The sequence below is a fragment of the Periplaneta americana genome, chromosome 13 (genome assembly GCF_040183065.1).
Source record: "Periplaneta americana isolate PAMFEO1 chromosome 13, P.americana_PAMFEO1_priV1, whole genome shotgun sequence".
NCBI classification, from domain to species: domain Eukaryota; kingdom Metazoa; phylum Arthropoda; class Insecta; order Blattodea; family Blattidae; genus Periplaneta; species Periplaneta americana.
In genome coordinates, this window is record NC_091129.1 from 130,458,846 (window position 1) to 130,471,498 (window position 12,653).

The window sequence follows — 12,653 nt, forward strand, 5'->3', positions numbered from 1 at the left end:
CACTGGACGAACTGAAGACAGCGATTCGTGAAGAAATCGTGGCAATTGCACCAGCTATGACTGTGAAAGTGATGGCGAACATCAGAAAACGCCTCGATGCCTGTATTGAAAGCCAAGGACATCATATGGATAATGTTGTTTTACATAAATAAACTGCATGTATTGGTGAATATGTTGATAACAATAAATTTTTGATTTGATGAATCTTTACAATTTTCTTGCCATGTGAAATCCATCCGTTCTTTCTGACGCACCCTGTAATAAGAGTTCCCCGTCCCTCTTATAGGATGACGGAGACGATACGTAATTCAGAAAAGTTGGACTCTTCTACATCTATGACATCGTTTAAAACCCAAAAGTCTTGTAGTATACCGTGCACAGTAAAGATCTTACAAACAAACATTCTGATGGGGGCAGATAAAAAATTAAAAAATGTTTTCTTCCACTATGTTAGGCTAATAATGTCAAAACAAGTGCTTATACAAATTTTGGCCACTCGGCTGCAATTACGAGGGCGTCCAGAAAGTGATTTTCCCTGGAGCCGTTTACAGAAAAATAGCACAATCGCATGGAAAGATTTATTGAAACGGATACAGCAGTTGTTCTGCTATTTGTCAAGATATCCCCCACTGGAACTGAGACATTAATCATCCCATGGCATGGGATCAATTTGTGTCGTAGAAGTCAGCCGCCTGGGATCGGAAACAGCGTTTGACATCCGTCTACACCTCTCTGTCGATTCCATGATATGACAAATGTCTCAATTTCAGTGGGGATTATGTTTAAAAATAGCTCAACAATTGCTGTGTCTATTCCAATAAATTTTTCCACTGAAATTGTGTTTTCTTTCTGTTAAACGGCTCCTGGCGAACTTATTTTTTACGGCCCTCGTAATTGCGGTCGAGTGGCCAAAATTTGTGTAAGCACTTCTTTTGACATTATTAACATGGTGGAAGAAAAAATTTAACTTTTTTATCTGCCCCCATTAGAATGTTTGCTTGTTAGACCAGGCATGCAGAAGTTGAATTCCTTGCGCGACTATGATATGTCTTTTTTTCTAACCCTCCTAACCTGTATTATTATTATTATTATTATTATTATTATTATTATTATTATTATTATTATTATTATACAGTTTTTATTGTATACATCCAGTGACGTATTCCGTACACTGTCATCCTGTGATTTAATTTGTACATTTTTAACTTTGACAGTTATAATAGAAAACGAATATAACAATATGATCAGTTATATAACTTTTCTGAAATTGATGTAATTATAAAAGTAAAAATATTAATTTCACTATTATTATTATTATTATTATTATTATTATTATTATTATTATTATTATTATTATTATTATTGTTATTATTATTGTTTAGTGAACTGTCCGAAGACAGGTCTGAACCTCACAAGTGATACCAACAAGAAACCAATTATAAGGCAGCTAAGCCAGGAGATAATGGGGTAAGGTGGCTAGTTTATTTCTCCCTCCATTGCATACGTCACTAACTAGCTACATATTTCACTAACCAGACTTCAGATGTATACAAACAATATTTCTTCCTCTGACACACATTGTCAAGTGAGATGTACTGTCTGATAATAGATGTACATATCAGTCAGAACCTCATTATTATTATTATTATTATTATTATTATTATTATTATTATTATTATTATTATTAGGTGGAAAAATTCAATTATCTTGGAGCAACAGTAACAGATATAAATGCCATTCGGGAGGAAATTAAACGCAGAATAAATATGGGAAATGCGTGTTATTATTCTGTTGAGAAGCTTTTGTCATCTAGTCTGCTGTCAAAAAATCTGAAAGTTAGAATTTATGTAACAGTTATATTACCGGTTGTTCTGTATGGTTGTGAAACTTGGACTCTCACTTTGAGAGAGGAACAGAGGTTAAAGGTGTTTGAGAAAAAGGTTCTTAGAAAAAATATTTGGGGCTACGAGGGATGAAGTTACAGGAGAATGGAGAAAGTTACACAACGCAGAACTGCACGCATTGTATTCTTCACCTGACGTAATTAGAAACATTAAATCCAGACGTTTGAGATGGGCAGGGCATGTAGCACGCATGGACGAATCCAGAAATGCATATAGAGTGGTAGTTGAGAGGCTGGAGGGAAAAAGACCTTTGGGGAGGCCGAGACGTAGATGGGAGATTAATATTAAATTGGATAAAAAATGAAATAAATTAAATTTGAGGGAGGTGGGATGTGATGATAGAGACTGGATTAATCTTGCACAGGATAGGGACCGATGGCGGGCTTATGTGAGGGCGGCCATAAACCTGCGAGTTTCTTAAAAGCCAATTTTTGTAAGTTGTATGTATGTATGTATGTATGTATGTATGTATGTATGTATGTATGTATGTATGTATGTATGTATGTATGTATGTATGTATGTATGTATGTATGTATGTATGTATGTATGTATGTATGTACGTACGTACAGGGACATCACTTTATTTTTACCAACATTTTTAACATTAACCTGGCTATACTCGGAAACACTGTTGCCCCCTTCCATTACAGGAGTTTGATGTTACTAGTGCAATATGTAAACAAATCATTTTACTAGCTATAGGAGGAGAGAAAAGTAGTGTATCTATTTATGTTGTAGGGAAATACGATATTACGATTTTCAGTTTGATTATCACTTTTACGGAATTTATGTAGAGTAGTAACATTTTTTTTCTAAAAACTGAACTTTTCAGGCGGCTATGTTCGTTATGTAATGTCTACTTTATTTAGCATATTAATTATTGATGTTAACATACAATATAGAGAGTGCATTTAAATTGAGGGGTCATAAGTAAAGGGCTGTAGGTCTAAGTGCACTTAAGTTACTTTCGAGAAAATGGGGATTAAATATTTAAGCTTTCGTAAAGCCGGTGAAATTTTTATTTAAATTTTAATGTGTGATGCGATTAAAATATCCCTTTGCCACTAAAATTTTAGATACTTTAGCTTACACTGGATGCACTTAACTCATGTTATTACAAATGTCACTAGCATTCCTTTGCTTCTAGCCACCTCAATTCAAAATAAGCTAATATGAATTTTTAAACAAGTTGCTGAAAATGGTTGCCGTTCATTACAATGCAGGCTTCAATTCTTTACGCATATTATTAAAAACATTTTGAATCATATCCTCTGAAATTGAATTTATCGTTTCTTCAATATAATTTTTTAAGTACGATATTATTAATATAGGTTCTTTCTTCTATAGAAAACGCAACCATATTTCTGAAATACACTATACACTGCAGTGTTTACTTCACTGCTTGAAGACTTCGAACGCAACAGCGGCCGTAAGTTTGTGTGTCTGACGGGAGCAAGGGCATTAGTGAAGGGGTGAGAGTGAAGTACATTCAGAAATGCAGGTACAATAAAAATGCAAGTAAAAATAAAATGATGTCCCTGTATGTATGTATGATTATTATTATTATTATTATTATTATTATTATTATTATTATTATTATTATTATTATCATTATTATTACTACATAGAAATTTACTTAGAATTATTTCATATTTAAGTATGTCAATATCACGTTTTTATAATACAGTTCGTTAAATTATAAAAGAAACCAAGCACTACTCAGTTAAAAACATAATGAAAATAGGAGCTGATTGCTTCAGTCTTTGTTTTGCTACAAACTGCTATCTGTACTGCAGCATTTATTTCTGGTCAAATGCAGGCTTCTTCTTCGAACAACTGACACGCAATAAAGGAACCAGAAGATAATTTTGACTTTATAAATTGCTTTACTAATATGTTTTAATTTCAATAATAATGCATTTATAATAAATTTAGTAGGCATTATAATAGTAATGAATTGATAATGAGTACATGAGCCACAATTATGAAACTAAATTGAGGTTGATTATGTAAGCAACTTGGCAAGTTTGTGTTTAAGCTGGTATGTGATAGTCTTCATTGAAGTTACGCAAACGTTTCTGCTGACAAGGAAATATTGTAAGAAATAAAGATTAACCTACATATAGAATGTATCGAGTCAGCTAATTCAGGTTCATGACTTACGTTATGTCGACATCTGATCACATTTTTTTGGAATAATAAGTTATTATGTAAAGTAAGACCTAAATAATTACAATTAAATGGTGAAAAGGAGCAGATAAATAAGGTTTAATGTCTTAATGATTATCATGATTGGTTTAAACATGCACTAAAACCAGACGTAAGTGCAAGTTTGAACCAATAAATTATTGAGATTTGCGATAAAATAATGAGTCTAGGAAATTGTATATTTAGTATGTAGAACTACATTTGTTTATAGATCTTTCGTTATATTATTAAGTTTTGTACTTGTGAACTATATCAATAAATCAATCAATCAATGAATCAATAAAGGAACCAAATGTTTATCAGTAATAATTATACTTCACACATTGTTTTTCTGATATTTTAACATGCTGAGGAACAATTCGTAAGTGTAGTAGAACCAAAATGTCTAAATGTGTAACAATGCGTCTATCGAAACGGCGAAGGATTCGGTATTTGCTTTCTGGCAGTGCGAGATACAGCTCCAGCCCCGTCATTCCTGATGCATGCAAAGATGTTTTATTTTGGAAAAGGAACTGACCGCCCTATCCCATTATCTCCTGGCTTAGTTGCCTCGAGTGATGCCTTACTGATTTAACTTCGGGACACTCATACATACATACATACACATACATACATACATACATACATACATACATACATACATACATACATACATACATACATACATACAGTGAAACCTCTCATTTACGGACATCAAAGGGACGTAACAATCTGTCCGCAACTGGGAGGTGTCCTTTATTGGGAGGGAGGCTCCCCAATCTAACAGTAAATTTATAATATGCATCATGTATCCCTTCACGCTTTAAATGAAATGTATTACTGTAGTTTAATTCTAAATACAGTATACAGTACTACAGTAAATTCTTTGCAACTTTGAACTACAGTAGATAAGACCGAAAAAGGAAAATACAGTACTGTGCCATGCAATTTTACTCTAGGTCTACAGTTATGCAGTACTGTAATTTACAGTTTTCAACTTAACCTTTACGTTCAGGTGCCGTGTCTCTCGAAACAGAACAACTGATTGAAGTGAAGAGAATAATCCTACTAACCCTATCATGTGTCGAATACAATTTCACGATCGCGGAAACCTTGGACCCATCAGACAGGTTAAATTTAATGACTTTGTTTGTCCACCCGCTTCCAGCTAACAAGGGGTAGCCAGCTGGGCTAGTGGTAACCTACGAGACCCTTATTGTCTTCTTTCATGTTAAGGAATTTCTGTACAGTTCTCAAAACTAAATTTTCCATTTTTGTAACACATTAGGTCTTGAAATCCAAGTTCTGTCCGCAGTCAGGAGGTAAAGCAAGCTTTAGGACTGTGAAACAGCTGTCCGTGTCTGAGTGTGTCCGTAAACGAGAGTTAAATTTATCATTATTTCTATATTATTTCAGTTGGGACATAAAAATCTGTCCGTATATGAGGAGTGTCCGTATCTTGGGGGTGTCCGTAAGGAGAGGTTTCACTGTACATACATACATACATACATACGTATGTGTACGCAGAATTTTGCCAAAGGAGAAGTCATTATTAAATTTGTTTACAATTTACGTTATCGGTAACTTATTTTACATTTTGTTTACTACTATAATTATTATTATTATTATTACTATTATTATTGTATATTTATTAATATAATACTATGATCTAATGCAGGACTGTACACGATCTGTACTCACTGAACAGACTCGCGACTCGCGAGCGGAACAGATTGCTGAGAACGCTCGGCCGCTGTACGGAAAAGGAGCGAGAAGGGATAAGAGGTAAGAGAGGGGTTGGGAGTTTACAGGCGACTGAAAATGCACGGTATACACATACATAGAAGAAAGAGCTTTTTCATATGGAGTTAGAATTAATTGATTTTCTTTATATTTATTTTCAGAACCTGTTGGTCAGTGTCCTATATATTGAAAGAAATGAAAAGAAATAAAGTTTTCTAACTATGCAATTTTGAATTTAAGTTTATTAACTTTATTGTCACTCCAGATGGAAAAATATTTTTTTTTCAATGTATTTTACGTTTTATTGCGATCCCGTTTCATTATTACTATTATTATTGTTAGTAGTAGCAGCAGGAGTAGTAGTAGTTGTTTCATTATTATTACTAGTATTGTTTAGTGTTGTCTGTTTCTGACTATTGCATTTCTGATTTGACTCATTTTTATGAACTGCAGAAACATATTGCACAGAAATTAATAAATATTACAGTATTTTAAAATTGTAATATAGAGTTACTAAATGAAATGAATTCTGTGCTTTTAATTTTGTAGCATCTATAATAATAATAATAAATCTGTAGCCGAAATTTTTCTGGTAATTTTCGATTTTCCAAAAATAATTGGTCCTAACATATATAATTAACCACCCTGAAACCGAAAATCGCTTTTTTGAAATTTTTTTTGTATGTCTGTCTGTCTGTCTGTCTGTCTGTCTGTCTGTATGTATGTTTGTTACCCTTTCACGCGATAATGGATGAATGGATTTCGATGAAAATTGGAATATAAATTATGTTCGTTGTAACTTAGATTTTAGGCTATATGGCATTCAAAATACATTATTTAAAAGGGGGGTTATAAGGGGGCCTGAATTAAATAAATCGAAATATCTCGCTTATTATTGATTTTTGTGAAAAATGTTACATAACAAACGTTTCTTCAAAAATAATTTTCGATAAGTTTTATTCCTTGAAAAATTTTGATAGGACTGATATTTAATGAGATAAATGAGTTTTAAAATTAAAATAACTGCCATCTAAGGCCGTATAATGAAATAAAAAACAAATGACATCACGTATGAGGGGCCTTGGACAGCCAAAATCAAAAGCTATGAAAGATAGCCTACAGAGAATGTTTCTGTGTTTGTATGAAGTAATATCGGAAGCTAAATTAACCGATTTGTATAATTAATTATTATTTCACCATTGGAAAGTTTAGTTTCTCTAGATGGACATAATGCTATAATGTTATTACAATAACTTCTGATATAATGTAATACAATGTAATATAATATAATATAATATAATATAATATAATATAATATAATATAATATAATATAATATAATATAATATAATATAATATAATATAATATAATATAATATAATATAATATAATATAATATAATATAATATATGTAATGTAATATTATATAATATAATTTAAGTTATTTGAAGGGTTCAGAACCATACTGGGCCAAACGCCATTTACTGAATACGTAGAAAACAAGGGTTAAAATTAAGTTATTACCATAATTCAATGGAAACCTATAACAAGTAAAATAAAGTATACACATTAAATCTAAATGATGTCAATCTTCATTAAACTATGGTTGCATGTAATAAAAATTAGAAACATGTTAAAGGAATTGTCATTGCACCAAATGAATGTCTCTGGACCAAAATGATCGCATTTTAATTATTTGGATGCAATTTAAATTAAGTTACATATTACACGATTTATCCTTCTATCAAACACGAATGTTCCCTGAATCAAATGTCCTATTTTAATTATGTAATTACTTTATATTTATTTCTAACGGGTGCAGCGGAGCGCACGGGTACGGCTAGTTTTATAAATAAAACTGAAATGTATATTTTAAGTGCTTTAAACCACTCAACATGTGGTGATACATTTGTAATTTACCTCAGGGTACAGAGATAGTTTTAACTCGTCAACTTTTCTCTTGCGATCTTCGCCAACAAAATCATCATACAGAGCTTTATGTACGGTGTCGTAGTGGCGCATTATATTAAGTTTTCGTCTTCCTTTTATAATTTTCTGACATAAGGCATTGAGAATGTTCTCCAGCTGCTACAAAAAAAAATAATAACAGCTTTTCAATAACATATGAAGAGAACATGGTTGGTGAGAACGTTTCTTTCGTTTACCTCGTCCATTATGCATTACTGATAATTACAACTCAAGAGACAAGAGAATATTGAAGAATTCTGAACAGTTATCTAGAGCACCGCACTCCTTTTCCTCCACCGCAACGATACCACCCCTACCTGCGATCGCGAGTTATTTCTTCGACTCTCCTCCTTCAGCTGAGTGCTCGCCTTCAATGAGCACCGTATGGACAGGGTTGGTCTAATAGAACATATTCATGAATATCCTTGTAAAATCTTTGAAACGTAATTTTTCACAGCCATCCAATTTTTAACAAATTTTAACTCCTATTTAATTTTGTATAATAAAAAATGCTTGTCATTATTATACTTACGGTCTTACTAATAAAAACTCTATATACAGACGTTTAACTGTCTTATACTTATACAATGAGTAGCTCGTTTATAAGTCGTGTGTAAATTCCTTACTAATAATCACTACATACGTCGCGTATAACAGTACAACTGTTGCACAGCTACGCCATAGTTTCGTCACTACTTCGTTACGAAAGGTAATAGAATATCTGAGGTTCTCTATTGCATCCGGTAGAGCGCTCTAATGTGCTGTGTTAAAGTATCGATAGTACAACTGGCTCTGATTGATTACACACTATATTTTGGTCAAAGAGTACAAGCTAAAGCAATATTATTCTACTTATTCTGTGCTCTTTGGTGTGTTCCTCTATGGTTACAAGGCATCCATCATCATAAAATGACAGTCGATACGAACAGCTGTTAGAGGGGCGGCCATTTTTTCTCTATATACAACGCTTAAACAAGGGGTTTCATGTATATAACTACTGCAAAGCAATTCCCATTGTATAGTTACAGCCTGTTTATACGTCCATAGCTTATTCACGGTTTATTAGTAACATTTTCTGTCTCAACGCTGCATAAGTCTCGTATAAAAACTATACACGGTTTATTAGTAAGACCGTTACACAATAATTGTATTTTATTTACACTTACCTGACTTTAGTTTTGAATTGTAACCACAATGCAACACATAAAATAACTATTATATATTAATATTAATACTGATTCTTCACCTGACATAATTAGGAACATTAAATCCAGACGTTTGAGATGGGCAGGGGATGTAGCATGTATGGGCGAATCCAGAAATGCATAAAGAGTGTTAGTTGGGTGGTCTGAGGGAAAAAGACCTTTGGGGAGGCCGAGACGTAGATGGGAAGATAATAAAATGGATTTGAGGGAGGTGGGATATGATGATAGAGACTGGATTAATCTTGCTCAGGATAGGGACCAATGGCGGGCTTATGTGAGGGCGGCAATGAACCTCCGAGTTCCTTAAAAGCCAGTAAGTAAGTAAATATTAATTAATTATTAGTATGTTCAAATTTCACTAGCTTCTAGTAACCGGCTCAGAAATCTAGTACAATTTTAATTTCATGGAACTCCAGTCTGTCTCAGCTGCCAACATTAATAGTTACAAAATCACTACCATTTGTAATACTCGTATATGTCAATATCGAAATTAGAAACGAAGTTGGCAAAAGAAAATTCAACATGCAAACTAGAAAATCACCACAATCCACTAGCATATGTAGTAATGGGGGGGAAAATTGTTAGGTTTCACCCTTAGGGTAGGGTATGAAGTAAGCTGACCCGGACTATAAGTGTCGATACTAACCCCTTGTGTTGTACTATTATATTGTAGAACTCTTCTGTATATATTTCAACTAGTCCAGGGACCGTCAAGTGACTACACTCTCGTGCGTACGTACAAACCCTCAAGCCCTGACGTACGGCTGCGGGCAAGGGTAGCTGCTTCCACAGTGGCGGAGCTAAGAACTTGTATGTGAACCAAATTTGTGATAAGAATGTAAATTAATTTCAGCTTTTAATTGAAGCACGCTTTCACTGTTAATTGCACTATACTGAAAAACAGTAATTACTCTATACAATTTTGTACAGTTAACTATATACGAAACAAATTGTTGCATGTTTGCACAATAATGAAACAAAACAAAATATACACTTTTATACAGATTAATATACTGTTTGTCTTCTTCTCATTGCTATACAATTCAATTAACAAAATAAAACAACAGTACAAACGTTGTCATTCAAATACAATTCTCTAATAATAGTACTTTTTCTTAAACATCAGAGATCCGCTGCGATTTTTGCAGTTTTCTGTTAGTAAGCAGCTATTTAATTCTCGGAGCTATTGTTTTAGTACCAGCCAATCGCAAACATGCTTTCAATTGTTCATCACTTAGTTGTTTCTGTGACGTGACTTTGTAAACTTCATTAAACAAAACAGTGTTTCGCATACGTAGGTTGTCCCGAACATTTACAACGTTCTTGCAGCAAGATTGTACTGTTTAGGAAACCTTTCTCGTGGAAAACAAGTATAGAAATGGTTAATACTTTTTGTTTTGATACTTATCCTTTAGCTCAATATCGCTTTGTAAATCAAGTATTTCTAATTGTAGTTCAGCAGGAATATCCAGGACACTCACTGAAAAAGATATTGCAAATATCTTAAATTGTTGTTCAAGATCTCTAATATCCTCAAATCTACGTTCGAAACTTCGCACAATTGTTGCATTATTCTTATATATTCTTTCATGTCCAAGGCTTCTTACAGGTTTCCCATGTACATCCATAAATAAGGCAGTTTCATTTCTAAGTGCGAGAAAACGTTCCAGAATTTTTCGACTTCACCACCTTACCTCGGTATGGTAGAGTAAATCCCCATACTGTTAATACCATCAAGCAGTGCCCTGAAGTCCCTGTGATTGAGTCCTTTAGACCTTATGAAATTAATTGTTCGCATAACAACATCCATTACATTGCTAAGGTTCATGTTTTAGCACATGAATATTCCTGGTGCAAAATGCAGTGCACCGGTGCCCCCAAGCGACCTCGATAGGCTCCACCGCTGATAGACTGCAGTGTACAAGTGTACTGCCCGCAGTGGAAGCCGTAAGTAGGCCTGTACGCCCTCTCGCGATCTTGACTCGACTTGGCGGAGCCTGAACTAGTCCATGACTATAATTAAGACTTTGTAGTATTGGATATTAAGATTTTTTTGACATGTTCCATATTCTAGCTGTGAATTGATGTATGAATACCATGGAATGTAAATAAATACAATGCAATACAATTGGGACTAAACGACAAAGTTTCTGCTGTTGTCACAGACAATGCCCCAAATACGGTTACTGCCGTCAAAAAAATTAAACCTGCGCCATCTAGTGTTTGTTGCGTACACATTAAACCCTATCAAAGTTTACAGCGTGCGACTTTATTATTACCTTCAACCAGTGCGTTGGCTCTGCGATTTCGGTAGTACCGATAGTAATAAAAATTGTCATAGTCATAATTTACGCAGACCTGTAACAGACGAAAATACATGGGTTCGAATCTAGACATAGAATTGTTGGTTCTGCGGAGTAAACCTCACTATGAAATTGTTTAAATATCAGTGGCGTAGCATGAAATTTTGAGCAGGGGAAGCTAACTCAAGTTGTCTTTCATGCAATATGAGAAAACGTATTACAAAAATACAGTCTTAAAATAAATAGTAGTCAATTTCAAGTCAGCAATCGAAGATTTGCTTGGAACCTCGTAAGAAACACCAATAAGGCATGGCCTCAAATGAGACGTAATAAAATACGATTTCACGGTTTACACATATCTCTCAACAAATAGACACGTATACGTGTAACATTAGCTCACTCCCTGTCATACTTAGAGAAATCACAATATTAGTATCATTACGTAAGTATGCGTCTGTCTTTTGGTTGTGTCCTTCATTCACAGCAAGGGAGTCGGTCATTTGTTTTTTAAATCACACTTTTGTTCGTAAGTCAGTCTTGATAATACAATTGTCCTAAAAAATTCAAGTAAATTAGTGTCAGGAACTGTTATTTCGCTCATTATTTATTATATCAGCCACAATGCACACTAACACTTCAACTGAACACAACTGACGAATAGGGATAACTCGGAAACTACATTTTAAATGTTAAAGCTAGCTTCTTTTCGAGCCTTGCGACTAGGGTAGTTTAAAAGGGATGGAAAATCTGCGGGGTGGATTACACAGAAGAAACCGGTCTGCTTGGAAGCTGGTGTGTGCAGGCTTCTTGTTTACTGCTGCATCACAAATAATCCTGAGCTGCCGCATCACAATATTTAACGCGTAAATATAAATTCTATTAAAATTAATAAATAATTTTCTCCATAAACTGCAGGTTTATTATGAAATTATTATTAACTGGGGAAGCTGAGCTTTTTAGCTTACATTGACGCTACGCCACTGTTAAATATAAATAAAATATGACTTTTTATAAATGCAAAATTTGACGATAGTAATGCAATATGTCTTAATAATATATAATTTAAAGATGGTCCTGTTGTACTTAATAAATGTCCAGCAATTATATTGGCTGTATATTAAAATCATTGAAGTGCCCTGGTGCTGCCCGGCCTCGAAAAATAGTACCCTGGGCCCACCAGACCGAAAATACACCCCTGCCTCTGACTAAATAAAAGTATTTCCAAGTGTTGGATACCCATTTTAGTGCCATTTTATCCCACTCACAACTACCGCCGGTCGGTAGTTCGGTCACAGTCTAGTAGATACAGTCACGAAGCTCAATACGTTGTAAATATGCATCCAT